Source organism: Crocuta crocuta, unplaced genomic scaffold, assembly GCF_008692635.1.
Source record: "Crocuta crocuta isolate KB4526 unplaced genomic scaffold, BGI_CrCroc_1.0 scaffold154, whole genome shotgun sequence".
NCBI classification, from domain to species: domain Eukaryota; kingdom Metazoa; phylum Chordata; class Mammalia; order Carnivora; family Hyaenidae; genus Crocuta; species Crocuta crocuta.
In genome coordinates, this window is record NW_027530545.1 from 8,253,141 (window position 1) to 8,275,956 (window position 22,816).

The 22,816-nt window shown below is 37.0% G+C and overlaps 1 long non-coding RNA gene across 1 annotated transcript in view; it reads left to right on the plus strand.

Moving 5' to 3' along the window:
* Nucleotides 1-355: 355 nt before the first annotated feature.
* Nucleotides 356-22,816, plus strand: part of LOC144234422 (uncharacterized) — a 71,963-nt gene continuing 49,502 nt past the window's right edge. The window contains exon 1 of the long non-coding RNA XR_013335944.1: nt 356-454. This is a non-coding gene — a long non-coding RNA (uncharacterized LOC144234422). The remainder of the gene's footprint in view (nt 455-22,816) is intronic.

Below are 22,816 nucleotides of genomic sequence, written 5' to 3' on the forward strand. Positions count from 1 at the left end.
TGTTTGAATAAACAACATAATAAGGTTATTGAGATTAGAGACCATTACTATATAAAATTATGTCTAAGTGGCAGATATAATTAACATTGGATTGTAATTACACTAATTACAAGTCACATTAAGACACTCCAGTAATGACAAAGTGAGAACCCTATAATTGAATGGAATAAGTAGGGAAACATGCTGCTCACACTAATTACCTAAATGAGCTAATATGTCTTCAGAGTGACAGTCTTGCTCAATGTTATTACGCAGACAAGGCAGTTGAGTGAGGTATTTTTGAAATATATATATATTGAAATATACATGTTTTCTATTTTTTCCCCTTTATTCTCTCCAGGACCTATTTCAAATCATCATCAGCTTCGGGATTCCTCTCTTGAGCCAAAGAAAAGTAGAGGTTTCTCTAACCTTGTTACCAAAGAGTACATATGACCCGGGTCCACAAGCCTAGGTAAGACTTCAATCTTAGTGTGTATGGACGACACTGAGCACTAGCTGGTTCCTTGGATTGGCTAATGCTCTTCAGTTTCTCCTCCGTTCTGTCTCTCCCAGTTTACCAGGCGAAACAGCTCCAGCTCCCTGTATATTGTGCAGCATTGAGAACCATTGTGTTGTGGGTTCTGAAGTACCAAACATGGCTTCCAGCATCCCCGCCCCAGAGAGACCCTGGAGACTGATAAAATCTGAATTATTCAGAGCAGTTAGTACCAGCATTTCACTGGAACTCACATTTCAGCCCAAGCTGTTAAGTGAGAATATAAAATAATACTGGAATATGAATTCATGGTACCGTGAAAGTTTAGTTTTTGTTGTTTTTTTTCCCTCTTCAAATACCTTTCCTCTTTGTATCTCTAATTATCTGGGACACTGCTTGGGTAAGGAGAAGAAAAAAAAAAAAAAGGAAACAGGATGTAGCTATTTAAAACCTTAAAAGAAGATACTTTGTTTTTGAGGCAGGGATATCACAATATGTGGGAAGTTGAATTGATGCACTTATATTGATAAATAGTGCTGAGTGGAGTTTTTCTTTCTCTTCTGTTGGGGAAGAAAGGAAATGGTATCAGACATGCCTTTGTCAGTGGGGCTTTCAATCTGTTTCTGTACATAAGTCTTTTTCCTGTATTAATGCGATTTCCTTCTCTTTGTCCAGAAACTGTAGTTTTGCCTCTAAATAACCAGGTTTATGGGTTTCTAATATAAATCGCTAAGCCAAGTATGCAAGGTTCATTAATAAGTAGATACTACATTAGTCCAAAGGTGGCAATTTGGCCCGCCTACTCTGTTAATATTTGGTGTGTAACTTAGAAATAATGATCCTGTTCTCTTGAAAAATTCTACTTCCAGGTTTTGCAATTCTTGCAATCAATCATATTTTATTTTAAAATGGATTTTGTGTTGAATTTGAATTAGGGGTTATACTCAATTAATTCTTTAGTTATACAAACTCATATAATAAACATTCGGAGTTTACATAAGAGGGTGTTGATTAAAATAAATAGTGTTGGAGGCCAGCCTTCCACTAATGGCCATGCAAGTCAGAGGCTAATGCACCTGGCCATGTTTAATCTAAGACAAGGAGTGGGGTGACTAAGATTTTATCCTAGCTCCATCCTGTTCTCACTGATGATTTTGCAAATTACTCATACCTCTGTTTTTGTAAGATGGCAATTCAATGGTTCTTTGGAACTTCTTTAGAGTCCTTGAGGCTTAAAGCAGCTCAAGAACTTATTGCACTTTATGTCATTACCTCTAGGTAAAAAATTGGCCAAGTTGGCAGAGCAAACAGATACTCGAGACTAGAAACTTTCTGTAAAGACCCAGATAGTAAATATGGGGGTCACATTTGATCTCTGTTATATATATACATGGGTTTTTTTTACATCTCTTTAAAAATGTAAAAACCATTCACCATTCTTGGCTTGCTGGGCTTTAAGGTTTTTAGGCTCTAAGAGGCTACAGGTAGAATTTGGATCACAGAGCCAACTCCTGGGCCACAATAATGTAATTCAACATCTATCACGTTGAAGAATTGTTCTTTAATAGAAACTAAATATAAAAGTACTTAAATCAACTCTTCCTAATGTAATGAAAAATAAAATGTAGACCATAGATATTTAAAGTTACAGACATTTGTTTTGTTTTGTTTTGTTTTTTCTACTTACACTTGAACAAGTTGCTCTACTGGGCAGATCAAAGTTTAAGGGAGGAGAGGCAGCTTTCACTTAGGCTATGGGAGCAGCCTTCTCCGGGTCAGAGTTAAAGTGAGGTGAGGAGGGCATCTGTGCAAGACTGGAGATGACACACTGCTTATCCACAGAGGGTTGATCAAATAAGTAATTATGTTAAGGATAAGGCGACCCAGGTATCAGAAGAGAGTTACATATATGGAAAGGAGTAAAACCAGAAAGAGCCCTTAATTTTCAGTACATAAAGAGACAAAGAGAAATAAAGAAGTATATAGATATAAATATAGATGTAAATTATGTATAAATACAAGAATATACATACATATATATGTACACACATGCACACATATATGTGCTTATACATATACAGCAGACATAGTACCCAGATTGCTGCTTCATAATATCATGAACAGATCTAGTGCCCAGATTGTGGCTTCATAAATCATTTTCCACTGAAAGAAACCAATGCTCCTAGGAGAAATGGTTGATTCTAGAATAGCTGATTGAGGCAGGGCACATTTCAGTCTGGAAGATCTTTCTTGTTCTAGGAAAAATTTTAAAAGGCCCCAGAATGATTGGGTAATGTTGAAAAGATCCAGAAACCAGTATGAAGGGACTTCCACCAGATAAACCAGGGATAATTTCAGCATCAAAAGGTAAAATGACAGTAAGACTATTACTTATTCAAAAAGTTAGGACCATTTGATACATTAAAAGTTTTATGAAAGATGGGAAATTTCATGGTTTTAAAATAAATCCCTACAAAATAAGCATTAATTACGAAGGAGGATAGGAAGACTTACTTTATGGAGGAGAAGCCTGGCAGACACCACCTTAATCGCTGACTGAAGTGAACATCATCAGTCATGAGACCAATACAAATTGTATGCCATTTAATAGGATGCAATTAGGAAAATACGTAATATTTTCTTTAAAAAACACAAGTTGAATCTAATCATGAGGAGACATTAGACAAACCTCAATTGAAGAATATTTTACAAAATAACTGGTTCCAAACTCTTCAAAAGCACAAGGTCATGAGAGTCAAAGGACTGAGAAGTAATTCCTGTGTGAAGAATAAAGAGGTCTGATAGCTAAATGCAACTCAGAATTCTCAACTTATAATTTTTACATAAAAGACATTGTAGGGACAGTTAGCAAAACTTGGGTGGGGTCTAAAGATTAAATGAGAGTAATGTATCAATGTTAATTTTCTTATTTTGATTGTTGGATCAGTTATGTGGAGAATACCCTTGTTTGTAGCAAATGCACATAAAAGATGATGGGGCATTAGGTTGGCAGCTTACTCTCAAATGGCTCAGAAAACAGAAATGCTTGTCCCCTACTTACCAATTTTCTGTAAGTTTGTAAATGTTTTAGAATAAATATAGTTTTAAAATGAGGTCCCTTATAGTGAAATAAAAATATAATTAAAATGAACTTTCTAGCGGGCTTTCCTATAGGAAGATAATGTTGTGGAGTAGAGTATGGATTTTGAAGTCTGTAAAATCTAGATTGGAATTTGATTCAAACATTTAATAGCTGAATGATTTGGGGTAGGCCAGTTAACCATCTTACAAATTAAATTCACCTGATATTATCTATAGTGTAGTGCTATTAATAAATAAGAGAAAATTTACTTAATGGGACAAATACGGTGCTTAGAACACAGAAGGTACTCACTAGAAGTGAATAATAGTAGAGATAAATTGTAGTCATAATAGTAACAGCAATAATAATAATAATAATAGTATTGTCAATGATATTAGCAGTAATATTGATGGTAGCAATCGACTTTTCACTACCATAGTAGCAGTAGCTGTTGTTGTCACAGGCACCATTCTTATCATGATCATCATGGGTCTTCTCCAGGAGGGCAGACCTGGGTGGTCTGCTATATGAGTGAGCTTCAGTAATCATAATCCATCATGGGAAAAAGCAGTATCCAGACAAGAAGATGTGAGGGAAACAATTATATGGATGGAAAACATCCTCATTATCAAAGTTGAGTTGATACCTAAAAATAATCCATGGTATTTCCATCTAGTGATCTCACTCTCTTACTAAACATTGTAGAAAAACACTTGGTTCCACTCTTGTTTTCCCCAACATCCACCCCAATGCACATAGATGTGAAATTTCTACACCCCATGTCAAGTACACTGACTTCCTTATCTTCTGAAGCTTACATGTCTTCAGAGTATTATGTGTATCAGTGCCAAAGCCAGTTGAGTATCTTGAAGTTGCCACAATAGGTCAGTGTAGGATTTTCCATATTCCTGCCCTTACATTTGAACTATAATTCCACTAATCTAAATTCTCGATACTCAAGATAGATTTATATGCATTATAACTCCTTATCTAGACTTTTTTTTTAATATATATTTTTATTTATTTCTAGGAGAGAGAGAGAGAGAGACAGCGTGAGCAGGGGAGGGTCACAGAGAGAGGGAGTCACAGACTGAAACAGGCTCCAGGCTCTGAGCTGGCAGTCAGCACAGAGCCCGACACGGGGCTTGAACCCATGAACCGCGAGATCATGACCTAAGCGAAAGTCGGACGCTTAACCGACTAAGCCACCCAGGCGCCCCTTTATCTAGACTTTTTAAACATGCTGTTTCATATTCCTTTTTTGACACTCTGGGTTTCAATATGTTGTACTTCAGGGAATGGACCTTAGGCCAATGTTTTTTGTGTATAATAATAGTATACTTAAAGATCTTCCCGGGGTGCTTGGGTGGCTCAGTCAGTTAAGCATTTGACTCTTGATATTGGTTGAGGTCATGATCCCAGGGTTGTGGGATCAAGGCATGGGTCGTGATCCCAGAGTCATGGGATTGAGCCCCACATCTGGCTCCACTCTGGCATGGAGCATGCTTAAGATTCTGTCTCTCTCTCTTCCTCTACCCCTCCCCCACCTTGCATGCACGGTCTCTCTCTAAACAAACAAACAAACAAACAAACAAAAGAAACCCAAAAATCGCCTTTCCAGAGATGTGTCTTGACTCTGTGGTGGACCAGTCATGATTTACAGTCTGGGACCCTGTGTAAAAGTCCATTTGTAAGGATTACCACTTATGATGAAGAAAGTGGACGTCCAATTTAGGCTTCTTGTTCCCCAGGCTTATTTTTCCCAACACTTCCAGATACATGCAATCATGTCTTCCAAATACAAACTCAATCTTCTGAAGCATGTTTTACTAAATCAGGAAATAGAACAAGTGCCTCCATCCCTCCATCTGATAGGACTTGATAGTAAGACTCTGAGGTGAACATTTGACTTAGTTGCGACTGATAGGCTTTCCTGTTGCTTCCCCAATATCTTTGATGCCAAGAAACCTATAACCAGAGCCCCAGGAGCATTTCCTGTCAGTCTGTGCATCTTCATACTCCTTTTCTTCTCTTTCCTGTCCCCATATTGGCTCAGTCCAAAGGCTTGGGTTTGTTGTGGTTCCTGCCCTTTGCTTCTGGCTGGAGCTCAGTCTCATAGCTGGAGTATGAAAATTTTCTTTGGGCGCCTGGGTGGCTTAGTCGGTTAGGCGTCCGACTTTCGCTTAGGTCATGATCTCGCGGTTCGTGGGTTCGAGCCCCGCGTCGGGCTCTGTGCTGACTGCCAGCTCAGAGCCTGGAGCCTGTTTCAGAGTCTGTGACTCCCTCTCTCTCTGACCCTCCCCTGCTTGCGCTGTCTCTGTCTCTCTCTCTCCTAGAAATAAATAAAACATAAAAAAAAAATTAAAAAAAAAAAAGAAAATTTTCTTTTTTGTGCAAGCCCTTTCCACCCAAGAGTCCTGCGCTCTGTACAGTCCAGGCTGTTGCTTAATCCACTACCATCTCTGACAGATATTTTCAAATAGAACTTCTTTCCCACCATAAAAAGTAAAATATTTTTGAAATGTGGTCTTAATTAGATTCCTTCATTGATGTTTGGTGCACAGGAGTGTTCCTTTGGGACCCCCTATGGCAGGTTTCTCTTACCACAACTAATCCACTGGGTTCTAACTTCCTTATCCTTCCTGCTCTCCTATTGCTCCTTCAGTTTACTCCTGCCTGAGTTATGACAGTTGCTGGCAAGTCAGCACTCCCAGTCCTCACCTGCCACAGTACTTGATTTTAAGGTACACCCTGGTACTATATATTATTCCACCCACCAAGTGTTACTTTAAATGGCCTTATACTTGAGATACCACTGATGTAATCTAAAGATGCTGTTCCACATTTAAGCCCCTCCCAGGGCTCCAAACACAGTTAGGAACACAGTTTTAAAGTTAAACCCTCACCTTACTTGTAATTATGGGAAAGTTATTTATTTAACCTCGCTGATCCTGGTGGACATAAGATGAGGCTAATGTATAGATAAAATGAAGGCTAATAGTTCATACATCACAGGTTGTTGAGTACTGGTAACAATAGCAATGCAACAAGTGCTACCCTGTGGAGAGCACTGTGCCAAATGCTTTACATACATTATTTCTAATTCTTAGAATTATACTGCATTGTGGACTATATTCTCATTTTATAGATGAGGAAATCGAGGCTCACTCAGTTCAGTTAGCTAATTTGCCTTAGGTCAGCATACTCACTAAGCAAGTGGCAGAGCTGGAATCAAATTCCAAGGTGTGGCTGACTTTTACATTCTAGCATATTTCACTACTCTGCACCTCTGAAGGTTTCTCTCAAAAGAAACAAAGAGACACATTTCTCTGTGGCATTTCCTGTTTTCCTATTTCAAACATCTTTTTAGTTGCCGAAGAGTTGCCAAGATCAAAGACATAATTTATGTATTGAACTGCTGCAGGCTGGAAAGAAAAAATGCATTTTATCATGCTTAATCCTTTAACTCATTCAGTACGGGTATGTAAACATTTCCAGTGGGGTGGCAGTAGACATATTTAAATGAGAAGAAATAAAGACTGGACATGGGTGGGGCGGAAATAGTGAATTCCTCAGCCTCCTAGTCTGTAATGCATCAGGTAATGCATCACAAAATGGTAAGAAAAACAATTTAAGTCTTTGAGATCCTGGGGGAAAGGAAGTCTTCCAAGGTGCTGGAAACCTCTTCAAGATAGTGTTTCTTACTCTAGTCTTCAAACTGGTTCCCTGAGCATTTTTTACTCGACCTCTTGTTTGGTTCCTTGATGGCATTTTTTAAATACTTGTAATTATTTTATTCTTCTTTTACGTTTTCAATCTCCTTCACTGTAATGTAGATTCCATAAAGACCAGGATCATGTTACATAGCGAACGGCGCAGAGTAAATGCTCAATGAATAATTTTTTTTAGTGAGAAATCCCCGCCCTCCCCGGCCTCTAACGGCACCTTGGAGCATTGCCGCATGCCGCCTTCAGCTGCTGCGCAGGCCCTGGGCAGTGGCCGCGCAGAACCGCAGCGCGTGGGTTGCTTTGGCCCTGCGCGGAAAGAGCTGCTCCCTGGGAAACTGGGCGTGGCCAAAGGTGTCGCCCCCAGCCCGTCTCTCAGCCGCGGGTGGAAAAGTGGAGCTCGGAAAAGAGGTCCGGTGTTGTGCGCTTTGCAAGAGCCGTGTAGGCAGGCAGCTGAAGTGAGCCTTGCAGTCTAGGGCGCGGGCCTGGGGAGCTGCAAAGTTAAAAAAGTTAAGTGAATCTGACAAAAGTGCCAAGAAGATCCCCTCCTTGTGTGAGAAGATCTATCACAGGTACTGCCAGCATAAAATCCACGTACCTATATATGTAAGGGTCACCAGGGAAAACAATGCAATGCGTGATATTTGTCATTAACGCTCCTTCTGTACGCTTCTCATCACAGAAGCAGATTCCGAAAGGGGATATGCTGGCATCACAGCCACAAAGACAGGGAGGGGGACAGGACGAGATAGAGGTGGAGAAGTGGGGCTGCAGAAGTTGAATTTGGCACACGTGGCCAGGCAGTCCGAGGTGCCATGCACAGGCTGTGGACTATTAGCAGATGTTTCTTTTTCCAGGTAAGTTCGATCCCACAGGTGTAGGCTGTGTTGATACTGAGTCAGATGGTGGTGGAGTCATACCAGTATTTCAGCCAGGTGGTGGCTCTTCTCTGAGAGCCAGGACTCAGAGCGTTCCAATGCTTAAAGGAAGATACTGGTAAGAACTAGGCATTGGTGGCTTGCCTGTGAGTTCCTGTGAGTTATCAGCACCCACAGGTGATATACCATACACAGTACCTGACCCTGTGGCCTTTAAATCATGTTCTAGAATTTGAGTGACTAAGAAAATACAACAAATAACTGATAAAAAGGGTTATACAGCCATATGCACCCTATAAGGGAAAATATCTCTATTTTTATCTGCAACTGTATATGAAGAGGAAAAGAACAGATTGGGAAGAAATACATGAAGATGTTATTAGTGGTTATCTCCAGGTGGTAGAATCTCAGGTGATGTGTAGTTTCATCTGTGTATTTTCCAAGTCTTCTGTGGTTAACACGAATTACTTATGAAAAAGAAAAAGCAAATATTGAAAAAAATAAAACCACAGAGAAAGACTCCACTAGGCAGAATTAATCTAAATAAATTAGACCATGCAGGCAACTCTTTTCACTTTTCTCTTTCTGATCCCCTGGAGTGGACTTCCTGGTTCTTGTTTGGACCTCAGACTGCTGTTAGCCTCTGCTGACTCAAAACCCTGCCTTTCTTACAATGTATAATGATGAAGGTGCTCCTCTCCTGCTTTTCTGTTTACCTCTGGGTTCAGCATTCCGCGGTGGTGAAAGTAATAGGCCTTGGCTTTGGCTTTGTTCCAGGACAAAGATTGTGGCCGGGAAACAGAGGCAGATTTCACACTTTGGCAATGGGCCCCTCATCTCTGCTACCCCAGGTGTCAGACGCCTTGAAGTGGAAACCTTTTAACTAACAGCCCCCATGGCAGCTCCTTGGCTTGTATGTGTGTAGTGGAGGGGATTCTGGGATTAGGTGGAAATCTTAGACATCAAATATTGAATCTGTTGGTTTATTACAAAGATTACAATGGCTGGTTCAGAACCGAGGATGAGCCTAGTCTTGCAGTTTTTCATGAAGCTGGAAAAGGCAAACACAGTAGTCCGTTTTGTCTGTGTTTAGACTATTTCTGTCAACCTCTGTTGCCCTTCACTCTTATTTTCCCCGTTATACCTGTCCTTCCTGCCTCATGAGAGAGCCTGTTTGTCTCATTTTCCTCTTAATTAAAGTGTACAAGTCCTATATTTTATTCTCCTAGGTCCTTGCCAGGTAACTGATTACTTGAATCCAAGTTGAGGTGTTGATAGCTGATAAGAAAAATGTGTTAGATGTGTTAATGTGTATGCTGATAACATTGACATTTCTTCAGTGACCTTTAGAATCTTAGGTCTAGTGAGTGTTTAAGACATCAGGAGGTGCTGTATACACCCCCCCACACACACACAAGGGCAAACAGGATAACCCCAGATAACATAGGCTACTCTCTAATTAAGCTCAACATTTGGCTAGTTCAGAGCAAATTCCCTGGAATCAATAATGTTTACCTCTGATTTGATGTAACACCCAATATTTAAAACCTGTCTAAAAAAATGTTACTAGTTTTTTGAGAGGAGTTTTCGTGTTGAATTTCAAAGAAAATGTGATTTATATCTATCTGGCTCCATCAAGGTGTTATGTACTCTCTCCATCAAAGGACTAGAAAAAGTGGAAGCAATGGTAGCTGTGACATGGTATATTTAATAATGTATCCTTCTGCACGTTAGTCAAGGATAGAGAATTTAGGTTGGCTCAAAAAAAAAAACCACCTGTGAAATTCAATGATAAAACCTGTAATCATGTTTAAAGGTCAATTGAAATGGGCTGATTATAGTTAGTAATTGAGTGGTCCTTAACCTATACTGTGCTACTCTTACTTGGTGTAGCTTTGTTTTGGTGAATTCACATTTAGATTTCTGATTAAGTCTTCTTTTTTTTAATTAGGAAGAGAAGAACAATTACTCTTTTTGTTACAATCATTTATACGTTTTGTTGTCTTTGCTTTAACTTTTGTTTGGATTGATTGTCCATGTCATGTTATTTCAATACGTATATCCATTTTTACTTTTTTATCATTTTACCTTTTTTATCATTTTAAGATACAAATATTTTTATTTGGCTATCTCATTGTAATTTAATGTGTGTGTATATATCGGTCTTAAGTTTACAACGATAAAAAAACGAGATCAGCTTTAAGGTCTGTGAAAATCACTTTCTTTCTATGTCTGTCTTCTTATGCAGAAATTAAGAATACTAGTGTCTTTTGTATCTCAAAGTGTAGTTGTAAAGTTCACAATGAGATAATGAAAGTGTTTTTAAAAGTATAAAATCCAGTTTAAACATAAGAAAGATATTATATTACTTTGATTTTTCATAGTTCTTTTTAAATTGTACGTTTTAGCTGTCAGTATGTTAAACTGTCCATTTTTCCTTTCCTTTTAGTGAGACAATATCTAAAGATAAAGTATTTACATATTTTTATGTAAGGACATATAAACATATGTACAAATATTTTCCTTTAATTTTTTTCATTTAGTGTAAACTTTTCATTTTGACTCTCAGTAAATAATGATTCCACATTTAGCAATCTGATTAACATATATTACTTTGTCTTTATAAAATCATGGTGAATGAAATAATACATACTTAATTTCAATCTGATTAGGATTGTAACTATTCTTGTTTTGCCATGTGGTTAGAAGACAATAGAACTTGTACTTTAGGGAGCTAAATAAATAAAACAAATTATTTTGCCACTAGGCTAAGATCTCTACTGAAATATCATTCTGCAAAATACTGGGAAGATATTGAACATGAATTTGAAATCAACAATTTTAAGAAAATTTTTTTCCTTTTGACATTATGCTTCATTGGTCTATTAAGTAGGTCAGTGAGCATCCGATCTCTTTAAGACATTCTATGCCAGATAATCCCAGTACACATCTTGAGCTGTTTAAAATGAAAGAATAAGCAAAGAATTAGTGATCTATAGGATTCTAGGGAAATGGTTTGGCAATTTTATGCAAAAAGCATTAGAAAAATTCGTATTGGTAAATACTGTATTAATACAAAAATGCATTCACATTTTTTAATAGACAAAATAATTAAATGAACTCTTTGGCTAATGCTTGTCCCTGTAATAAATCTGTCATTTTTTTTTTTTCTTGGAACTCTGCAGTTAAAGGAATGTCTACAGTCTCTGCAAATGCGACCTCATTTAGACAACTATTTTTAAATGTTTGCCAGAAAATAAACAGGAAGCAAATCTCAAACTAATTTGAAAAAGTCAGGAAGATACTCTCTTTCCAAGAATCTAACTCCTTTACTGCTACTCTCCCTGTCCCTATTTAATACTCACACAGGTTTTTGTTTAAAGAACCACATGACAACTATAAATTAAGTAGATTTCAGCACCTCCAGATACCTCCAAACAAAATCACCCAGATTCTTCTCCCTCTCCTGCCACACCACCCTCCTCCTGTTAAATGGAGAGTTGTATATGCTGCAAGAGACTATTTGATCATTGAAGAGAGACAAAATGTTCTGCTTTTCAGCACATTTTAATCCACAGCTGGTGCACAGATTGGCATAGAGTATATGTTAGTTTTAGCTGTGAATTTTTTCAAGTTGAGGTTGCCTATATTTAGATCTCTGGAGTTTAAGGATTGCTGAAAGTAAATGTTTGAATGAGAAAAATATTGACTGGAGGAAAATACTGTTTAATAGAGGTGTTGATTTTGACCAGCCTAAAACATGCTCATGTTGGGTGAACATTTGTAATGGGAGAGATGAAATTGTGGGTATTACTGGGAATGTACATTTATTCTATTATCATACATTAAAGATAAACCATAGTGTTTAATTTGGTGTTTAAGGAATACTTGACTGCTTTGGAGGAAAAAAATGCTTTTCTAGGTTGATTTTAGAAAGGAAGGTATAACAGTGTAGAGATAGAAACCAACATGAAACCTAATTTAGACTTTGCAATTTTATTTCCAAAATCATCAGAATCCTAAAGTAATTATTTTACTATTGATTCCTGGACTGCCTTGCAAAACAGGCTCTTTATCCACAGGAGGGAATGTAATGTTGATCTATTTTATTTCCTCCTGAACTGGCTTTTAATTCAGTCAACAAATATTTAGTGAGCACCCATTAAGTGCCAGGTAATGTGCTAAGCACAGAGGATATTTGAATTTAACTTTGATTGTTCCTGGTCTGTGAGGTATAATTAAACCCTGAGGATTTTTTTTACACTGATTATATTATATGCTTTTGTAGTTATGATGTTATTTGAGTTATTTTAATTGTAGCTTTACCTAGTAACTCAAATCAGAATGTGTAGGTTTTGCCCAGAGCTCACCTTCATTCAGTAACGTATACATAGAATATGGACTCAAAGTAATAGAAACTATGAGATTAAATGATCATTTTTCTTTCAATATCTCACATGTAAACTGAAAAGATCTGGCTTTGTTGAGTATATAAAAGAATAATGTTTTAAATGGGAATTGTTTTGAAATAAGTATAAGGAAATGGTTTGGGTTTTTTACATGGGACACCTGTTGCTTAACTTAAATAATTTTTCTTTCATTTACACCTTATTGCCAGATCAGGAATGATAATATATTCTAAATTAACCTGCATGCAAAAGGAAAAAATGGATATATATTCAAAGGCTATACAGCATTCATTATCTTTGAAATCAAAATACCTCGGGGCGCCTGGGTGGCTCAGTTGGTTAAGCATCCGACTTCGGCTCAAGTCATGATCTCACGGTTCATGGGTTCAAGCCCCACATTGGGCTCTGTGTTGACACCTAGCTCAGAGCCTGGAGCCTGCTTCAGATTCCGTATCTCCCTCTTTCTCTGACCCTTGCCTGCTCACACTGTGTGTGTATCTTTCTCTCTGAGAAATAAATAAAACATTAAAAAAATTAAAAAAAGAAATAAAGATACCTCAACTATGAATTTATTTAGGGAAATCATCAAAGATATAACTCTAGTTGCATGAGGAGGTTCAGAATTATGTTCTGTGTTATATTGCAAAAATGGGTGCCAATGAAACATATTTTATAAAGTATTCAATAATTTGATACGACATAGACTGAACATGATGGCATGCTGAGTGACCATTAAACATAGTTTTTGGTGGGGATTGCCTGGGTGGCTCAATCAGTTAAGCGTCTGACTTCGGCTTTGATCACAATCTCACAGTTTGTGAGTTCAAGCCCCATGTTGGGCTCTGTGCTGATGGCTCGGAGCCTAGAGTGTATTTCAGATTCTTTGTCTCCCTGTCTCTCTGTCCCTCCCCTGCTCATGATCTGTCTTTCTCTTTCTCAAAAATAAATAAACATTAAAAAAATTTTAAGTTTATTTTGAGAGAGAGAACGCACATGAGCAGGGGAGGGGCAGAGAGAGAGTGAGAGAGAATCCCACACAGAGCCCCACACAGGCTTTGAACTCCTGAGCCTGTGAGATCATGACCTGAGATGAAACCAAGAGTTGGACATTTAACCACAGGAGCCATCCAGGTGTCCCTAAACATATTTTTTAACAGTATATCAGGAGTATGTTTCTGTTAAGTTCTACTGTTAATATCAAGATAACCAGTAAAATTCATAGAATAAAATTCTGGAGTCTCGTTTTCTGAATATGTCTTGCTTGACTTCTCTGTAGCAATCTTGCCTAGAGCTGATCACACTATCCTTTTGAAATGCCTTCTTGAACTTGAGACACCACACTTTTCTGTTTCTTTCTCTGCTGTTAAACATTGGAGTACTCCTGGGATCTTCCCTTCTCCATCTGTATTTTCTACCTAAGTGACCACATCCATCAGTGATATTACATGCTACTTATAGGTCAGTGGCTGGCAAATATTTGTTCACAGACTTGACCTTTGCTAAAACATATTCAGTAGCCTACTTAATAGCCTTCCCTAGGTATTTGGAAGAAATTTAAAACTTAACTCTGTTATCATTGAAACCTTGACTTTCCTATACCTCCAATCTGACTGCACCTTGTTTCTCAAAGCTAATATATTCTGTTATTATCTACCAGTTTTCTCATATCAAAAATTCAGAATTGCCCTTGATTATTCCCTTCCCCTCTACCTCCCTCAAGCCCACACATATTCCACCAGCAGTCTTGTTCATGTAATATCACAAAATGGAAAATAGAAAGTCTACTCATCCATCCATTCAGCCATCTAGCTAGCTAGCCAGCACGTATTTTTAGAACCTTGCCAAAATATACACCGTCTTTTCTCCTTTTTAGGCATTTTCTATTGATTATTTTAACTGCAATAAAATTAAAGTTTCTAAGAGAGTAAGATCAGTCAATAGGGTTTTCTACTGTTATCTTACTGTATACTATACTGTCGAACATAGTTTGGATATTGCTTATAATGCATTTGATTTCTTTGTTAATTCATCTTTTTCTTTTCCCCAAAGATTCCAGTACTCTGAATTTTCCACGATAAAGTAGGGAAGATAAAGCATTCTGACTCTTACTGAAGACATTTGGCTAGGAGAGACTTTTTCCTTCTATTTTCTAATGAAACATTTAACAGAAAACAAGGATACTTTCTGGATACTGATTGTATTTTCATAAAAATTTTGCTAACCAATTATATCCTTGTCCTTTGCTGCAGTATGTATATACTGGTAAAGGAAGGTTGAAAGTCTGGCTTTCAACTGTTTTAAGAACATTTGTCATGATTTATTAATCTCATTTTTTCCCACAAAAGAAGGAAGAATTGTCACATGGTCAATCTTAAAGAAAACTTTAGCTGTTGAAAAATTTTTCAAGACTTAAGGAAATGTATATTTCTGTCATTAGTTCTGTATTTCTTCTTTTTCATACATAACAGTCTCATCTGTCATTCTCATCTTCCTTCATTTTCTCTGTGTTGTCCTCTCCTCCCTCCTTCAACCACCTCCCCTCCCTTCTTCCATTCCTCCTACCCTTTCTCCTTTTCTGTCATTCCTTATTTTTCTTTAATTTTCTATCTTTCTGCAATTCTCTCTAGTGTCTTTTCCATCTGTCATTCTTATTTCCCTCACATTTCCCTAATTCTCTCTCTTTCTTTCTCATTGATCTACAGATATGGAGACATGGTATGGTTGTATTCACCCTTAAAGTTAATTTTCCAGAGTTGATATACAGGGGAGATTTTATTTATATATGAAGGAAGATGAGAGGTTAGTTCCTGAGACTTTGGAGGAGAGAGGGGAGGTAGAAGGTGATAAATGGGGATCACCATAGCTTATGGCCTCTCTTTTCTCAAGGGACTCTATTTCCAAAAAAGATGGATAGTAAAGATTAACTTTATTGCATTAAGTATACTCTGAGTCTTGAGGGACATACCACACTATTTTGTGGCCACAAAATAAAGTCTTAGCAGAGACAGCAGTTGACAATTTTCCCAACTTTATAACAGATCCCTGGGCAGTTCTGGAAAATTGAAAGCTCAAGAAAGCCTCTGGTGGGAGAGTTCTGTGTCAGACAGATTGACAAAAGATGCTATAGCAAAAGAAAGCAGAGTAGAAAAATATAAACAGATGAGACTTAAGCACATGTGAAACAATTCAAACAACTACTGGGAAAACTTTTAGGGTACAGATTTTTTTGCATGCAGGAACTCAGGACCATTGAGATTCAAATATTAGACTTATACATGTCAGTTGTGTCTAAAGGGTTATTGCATGAGAAGTTATGGATGACCATTACATTAGACATTTCTTCATATCCCAAATTTTCTTTAGTAAACATCTTATTGATCTTATGATCAGAATGGATATTTTTTTAATGTGAGGTCATTTGGTTTTGGTTACAATCCAAGTTCCATTTTGGGAAATTTACTCAACCTCTCCCTTCTTTCAACATCACCAAAATGAAGACAAGAGTGAAGTTTAAAGAAAAGGAGTTGATATCTACAAAGTACCTAGAACAGTGTCTGACATAGTCAGTGCTGAGTATTTACAGTTATTAGTACTTGGTTCAGCTCAGAGTCTGTGTAAACGTAGAAAAGAGTGATACACAAAAGAACTAAGGTCAATTTTTTAAAACTTTTTTTTCTTTTTTTTAGAGGTGGGAGGAGCAGAGGGAGAGGGAATCTTAAGCAGGCTTCACGCCCAGCACAGAACCTGACATGGGGCTCCGTCTCACAACTGTGAGATCATGACCTGAGCTGAAATCCTAGGTCAGATGCTTAACAGATTGAGCCACAGAGGGGCTGCATCAAACTTTTCTTTTTAAGGAAGATGTTTGTAAATGACATATTTTCTTTTCTAAGTGACTCCTTCGTTTTTCCTAAGAAGACAATTTCATTCCAACTGTAAATAATATTACTCATTTTAGTCTTTTTAGATCCTCATTGCATCAATGAGAGCTGGAAGATACATGTCAATCAAGTTTATGGTAGATATCCTTCACATTAATGGAAATGTTTTCCATGTTTGTCCATTAAGTGTGAAGTTGACCTTTGATTTCATGTATGAATTTTATCACTTCAAGAATATATATTTCTATTTATTTACTCACTTCTTAAAGTGAGTGCCTTTAAGTGCCTTAAACAGGGGTTCCTGGGTGGCTCAGTTGTTTAAGCATCCAACTCTTGATTTTGGCTCAGCTTATGATCTCATGGTTTATGGGATTGAGCCTTGTGCTGGGATTTGCTCTCTCCTCTCTCTGTCCCTTCTCTGCTCTCATGCATGTGTACTCTCTCTCTCACAAACAAATAAATTAACCTAAAATAAGAATGTGGTAACAGTTTTCTAGATACCAGGCATTAGGCAGTGAAGGCAGTGCAATGTTCTCTGAGAGTTGTCAGAAAGATAAGATGAATTTAATGGTTGTCCCAGCTTACTTCCTTGAAAGAGTCTCCAAGCAGAGACTTGGCCCATGCAATAAAATGTGAAATAGATGATTGGCAGAGGTGGTAAAGGGTCCATGGCTGAGGATATTAGAAGACCACAACAGGCCTTCTAAAGTCAAGGAGCACATCAAACTAAAAGTCAGTAATTAAAGGCAATGTGTCAAAACAGTATAGGTTGCAACAGCTTAATGTTATTCTGTAAGTAAAATATTTGATGTCAAATACGTGATGTAAAATTCTCTGAGTTGAGGAGATATAGCTGAAAGCCTAAGATACCAGGGCAGTGAGAATTCTCATGACAAATTACTTTAAGAGGAAATGCTCAGAAAGAGAACCAGAGACCTACAAGGAGTCTCTCTTGATTATTTAGCACAGAATAACACTGATTAGTGCGCGAGTGTGAAGAACCTCTCCAACCTTTCCCCTCCAAGACAGGGAAAGAACCATAAGAAAGGATTAAAAGCAGTAATGCCTGATGCTTGTACAGACCGTCAAGAACCATTACCACCAGCTAGATTGGAAAGCCTCATTACTCACGGGGATTGGCTAGAGTATGTAGACCACTCTTGCCTCAGTAGTAGAAATAATTAGTCCTAGAATGAACCCTTCCCTGGGTATGTCTAAAAAAACCTGAAAAGCAAGATCCAGAAGGATCAAAATGATTTTAAGTAACTGTGTTTTAGAACGAAGTTCAAGAATATTTTTAGGAATATAAAATATCCAGCACCTAGAAAGATGGATACAAGTACCCAAATGTAGGACCTCTTAATGAGGGAAAAAAAACATGTCAAAAGGAAACCAGAACTGACACAGATGTTAGAATTAGCAGAAAAGAACACTAAACATTGTTAAGCTTACTCCATCTGTTACCAAATGTTAGCTGAAGATATCGTAGGTTTAAAAAAGATACAAATCAAACATCTAGACATGGAAAGTTAAATGTATAAGATGAAAAACATATTGGGTGGGATCTAACATTTGATTAGACATTATGGAAGAAAAGGTTAGTGAACTTGAAGTCATGACAATAGAAATGATTTACAAGGGAGCACACAGATTAAAAAAAAAAAAGAATACAGGTGCAACAACCACAACAAATACATGAACAGAGTATCAGTGATCTGGGGACAACTTCACATGTAGCCTCTGTAGGGAGATAGATCAAACATTTTCAGCATAATGGTTATTTTTTTTTTTTATTTTGAGGAAAACTAATCTTGCAGATTCAAAAGCTCAATAAACTCCAAGGGCAAGAAATATGAAGACAACCACACCAAGATATATGATAAGGAAGTACTCAACTCAGTGATAAAGCCAAAATCTTTTTTCTGTAAGTCTTTTACTTACAGAAGAACATAAAGTTTTGCTACATATAAAGTTTTTGACATATGATATTTTATTGTTGACTTATACTTTTTTAAATGTTTATTTATTTTAAGAGATAGAGGGAAAGTGAGCACAAGTAGGGGAGGGGCAGAGAGAGAGAGAGAGAGAGAGAGAGAGAGAATCCTATGCAGGCCTCACGCTGTCAGCACAGAGCCTGATGCCGAGCTCCATCTCATGAACCAGGAGATCATGACCTGAGCTTTAATCAAGAGTCGGATGCTTAATCTACTGAGCCACTCAGACACCCAGTTGTTGACTTATAGTTTGATTTGTTCTTTGACTTTAGAAGACCTATTCTCTTAATATCCTCAGCCATTGACACTTCACCACCTTTGCCAATCATCTATTTTACAATTTATTACATGGACTAAGTCTATAATAGATACCTTCAATAATCTCATTAATTCATGTTGCATGTTTATGAACATCATGGATAACTGGTTAGTGTGTCTTCATAGAGATTGCTTGCTTAATCCACTGGTCTCTGGATCATAGAGAGTCATGTGGACATTTATGTTGGTAGTTGGTTATGCTTAAGCCTCTTATTAGCTAGAAAATATAAACTTTGCCATTACCAAAGTGATAAAAGTACAAAATCATTTTCAGGGGCACCTGGGTGGCTCAGTCAGTTAAGTGGCTGACTTCAGCTCAGGTCATGATCTTGTGGTTCATGGGTTTGAGCCCCACATCGGGCTCTGTGCTGACAGCTCAGAGCCTAGAGCCTGCTTCAGATTCTGTGTCTCCCTCTCTCTCTCTGCCCCTCCCCCACTTCTGCTCTGTCACTCTCTCTCAAAATTAAACATTAAAAAAAAACCAGAATCATTTCCAAATATGGTAGCTCAGTGTCTACTAGGTAATTCTATGTAAATAACTATTGAATAAAAAAAAAAGATAAATCAACCTAACAGCAAAATTACTTTAAAAGAGTAGAACTTCCAACTTTTTCAGTGTGATAATATTCACTGCCATAAGCTCTTGTCAACAGATACTTTGTAATGATTGAACACATCAAAAAGGGATATGGTATTTAAGATTTCTGAAGCTGATAAGTTTATTTTTTTCCCCTATCTTTAGAACACTGGCCTTTTCACTAGAGAACTCAAACAGATTTTTTTTTTTTTTTTGGTGACTTAAACTGTGCTATTGGAACATTATTAATTTTTAAAAGCAATATGTCTGTGATTTGAATAGAATCAAGAATTAAGTCACTATAACAGAACTGGCAAATTTATAGATTTAGTGAGGTAGCTTTTTGCAGTTCTTAAGTATTGTTATTTAAAAATAAAACCAAAACACAAATGCTTTTCACCGAAAGAAATTATTTGAGGGATATTTAAGCTAATAATGGCATCTGAATCAGTTTCTCTTTCCTCCTAGATTTTGGTGGGAAAACAACAATGGCAACAACAACATTTTAGGAAGCCCTGTGGTTGCTGAGCTATATGGCTTTATGCCTCACTTACTCTCTTGAATCCCAAACCTTTATAATTATACCCAAATACTCTTAGTCAGGTTTTATTCTTCTTTGTGAATCTTGATTCTTTTTTCAAGATTCAAAGTTAGATCCTCAGTGAAGATTGTCCTTTTAACTGAAGCAGAGTTAACAGACACCTCTTGTGTATTCCATACACTCCTTGTGTATATATATTTTATGCTTCCGTTAAAATTCCTTTCCCATGGAATGATCACATTTGTTAACATACTGTTTTCTGGCATAGATTATGAAGTCTTTGAGGGGAAGGCCATATCCGAGTCAGCCACAGTAACTATCATAGTTTCTGGCATAAGAGTAAATACTTTGTAAATGCTGTTGGAACAGTCCTTTTTTAAGTTTATTTTTATTCATTCATTCATTCATTCATTCAGAGAGCATGAGCCAGGGAGGGGTAGAAAGAGAGGGAAAGAGAATCCCAAGCAGGCTCCATACTGTCAGCATAGAGCCCAATGAGGGGCTCGAACTCCTGAACCTTGAGATCATGACCTGAGCCGAAACCAAGAGTTGGACACTCAACCAACTGAGCTACCCAGGCACTCCTGAATAGTCATTTTTTAAAGAAATCCATGTGGAAAGATGACAGTATTTACCTGCATGTAATTTTGAAATAAGCTAAGTCTATTTTTCTGTTTCACTCATCACTCCATTGCTATTATTCATTTTTCCAATGAGGGTGTAGGCAGGCTCTCTTTTCTTTCTGAAAGTGTTTTATGAATAGAAGAAAGGAAGTTGAAATTTACTAATCTTTTCCACACTGAGTGAAATGATCCCAATATCTTTAAACTTTTATATATATATATATTTCACAAATGAAGTCACATTTTTGGTAAATATTAATTCAGATAATNTATTATAATATAACTTAAAATGCTTCAAAATCATAGAATGCTATGCAGAGATGAGATGATAAATATTTCACATCCAAGAATCATCATTTCATCGTTCCATAATTTGAAGAAATGAGTTCTACCAGGTAAACTTTTATAAACATGATGTCATCTTTGGCTTCTACATGCCATTTTAAAAGGTTTGCTGCTGCCAAAATAAAAAAAAAAAGTCAACAGAATACTCAGCATTGTCAGAAGGTTATAGGAAATAAAAAAGGAAGCATTATCAAACCTTGATTCTCTGAATAAAGACAAGAGTTGAAGATGACACTGTATCCATCATAGATTTTAATATATCCTTGGAGAAGTAGGAATGGGTCAGTGGGAAAGTCAGAGGACTTGGTGTCAGGAAAATTTATACTCTGGGTATCATTTCAACCATGCCTGGAGGCCAAACAAGGCACTAACAACATGAAAACCTTGAAACCAAAAAGATAGTTATTTTTAAATCAAGTTTCCAAATTTTTTAGACATTTTTTAAAATTATCCCATATACATTTTCTGTGCTAAAATAGACTGTTATTTTGCAACTAGCTTGTTCTGGATGAGTCTTCAACTATAGTCTTTCAAGTGTGTTAAATTATAATTATAGCGAGTATAATCTGGCCCACTCATTCTTGCCTGTAATTTGGCCTCATACTCTGTAAGCATGAAATGATTGGGTGTATGGAATATCAACAAGTTTTATTATGAGAGAGAAGCCCTCTCTTGGATTTACTAAAGCTTCAGTATGGAAGTCCAGTAAGGTTTATTTATTCATATGATCAGCTATTTCAATTTAACCACTAACTTTTGGAGAGTCATGTGTATATTTATTTATATGTCATAGTCATCAATCGCCTAGAACAATTGCCAGTTTGTAGATCCTGCTTATACTTCTGTCACAAATGGTATTCTTTTGTAGATTGACTTTTGAACTTAAGCCTTCACACAGTTGCAGTGTGAAGGGCTTATTTCTGTTTTTATGCTGGAAGGTTGTTAGGAAGATCTAGGGAGATGAGGTATATCTCTGAAAATGGTTTGTAATTTTCAAGAAACTATCCAATTACAAGGTATTAAGTTTATTTATTAGAATACCTGGTGTGTACTGGGCACTGATACACCTTGTAATCAGTGTGATTTAAATCGATACTAGAAAATCCCAAATGACATTATTGGTTTATTATTTTAACCACCCAAGCATGATCACACACTTTAGAAATGGAAAAGCTCTTTTCATTCACTGATGGAGATTCATTAATTTAGTGAAGGAAAAACAATTTTAATCCAATATATCTTACTGTTTGATATTATCTAATTGTGGAACTAGTCTCTCTTTGGTCTTTAGTCACAGTGTATTGTCTGTTGTTCTTTAATCTAGCTCCATTGTGATTGTGGAAATAATAAAATTTTTTATTGGTAAGTAGACTATAAGTCATTTTAACATCAATTGGGAATGCTCACAGTTTATGTTTATGGCCTAGCTCCATGCTAATGCACAGATACTCAGGCAAATATATTTCTTGTTAGTCCCTCCTGTGGCAAGCCAACGTGTTTAGTACACTGGGTACTCACCTGATAGTGTAAATATGTTACATGCTGGAGAGACTTGACTCAGTACTTTGTAACCAACAAATAGAATACCAGCTATGGTTCTACCTGCCTCATTCTAAGAACAGGTTTATTCCCTGATTCCAGTTGACAAAACCAGCCTCCAACTATGCACCACAATTTTTTAAAATTCCAGTGTAGTTAGCATACAGTGTTATATTAGTTTCAGGTGTACACTATAGTGATTCAACAGTTCCATATATGATGCAGCTCAATTTTATGTCTATAAACACATCTGTCACAGTTGAAAACCTTGAGAAATGTTGTTAACATGAGTTCTCTCTCACTTTTACTCTCGTTTTCATTTTTCACAGACCAGTCAGGGACTTTTCATTGTTTTCAAACAATGCCAAACAACCCTTTTCCGGTGCAATCTTTGCCTGTAGAGAACAATTGTGTATGTCAAGAAGC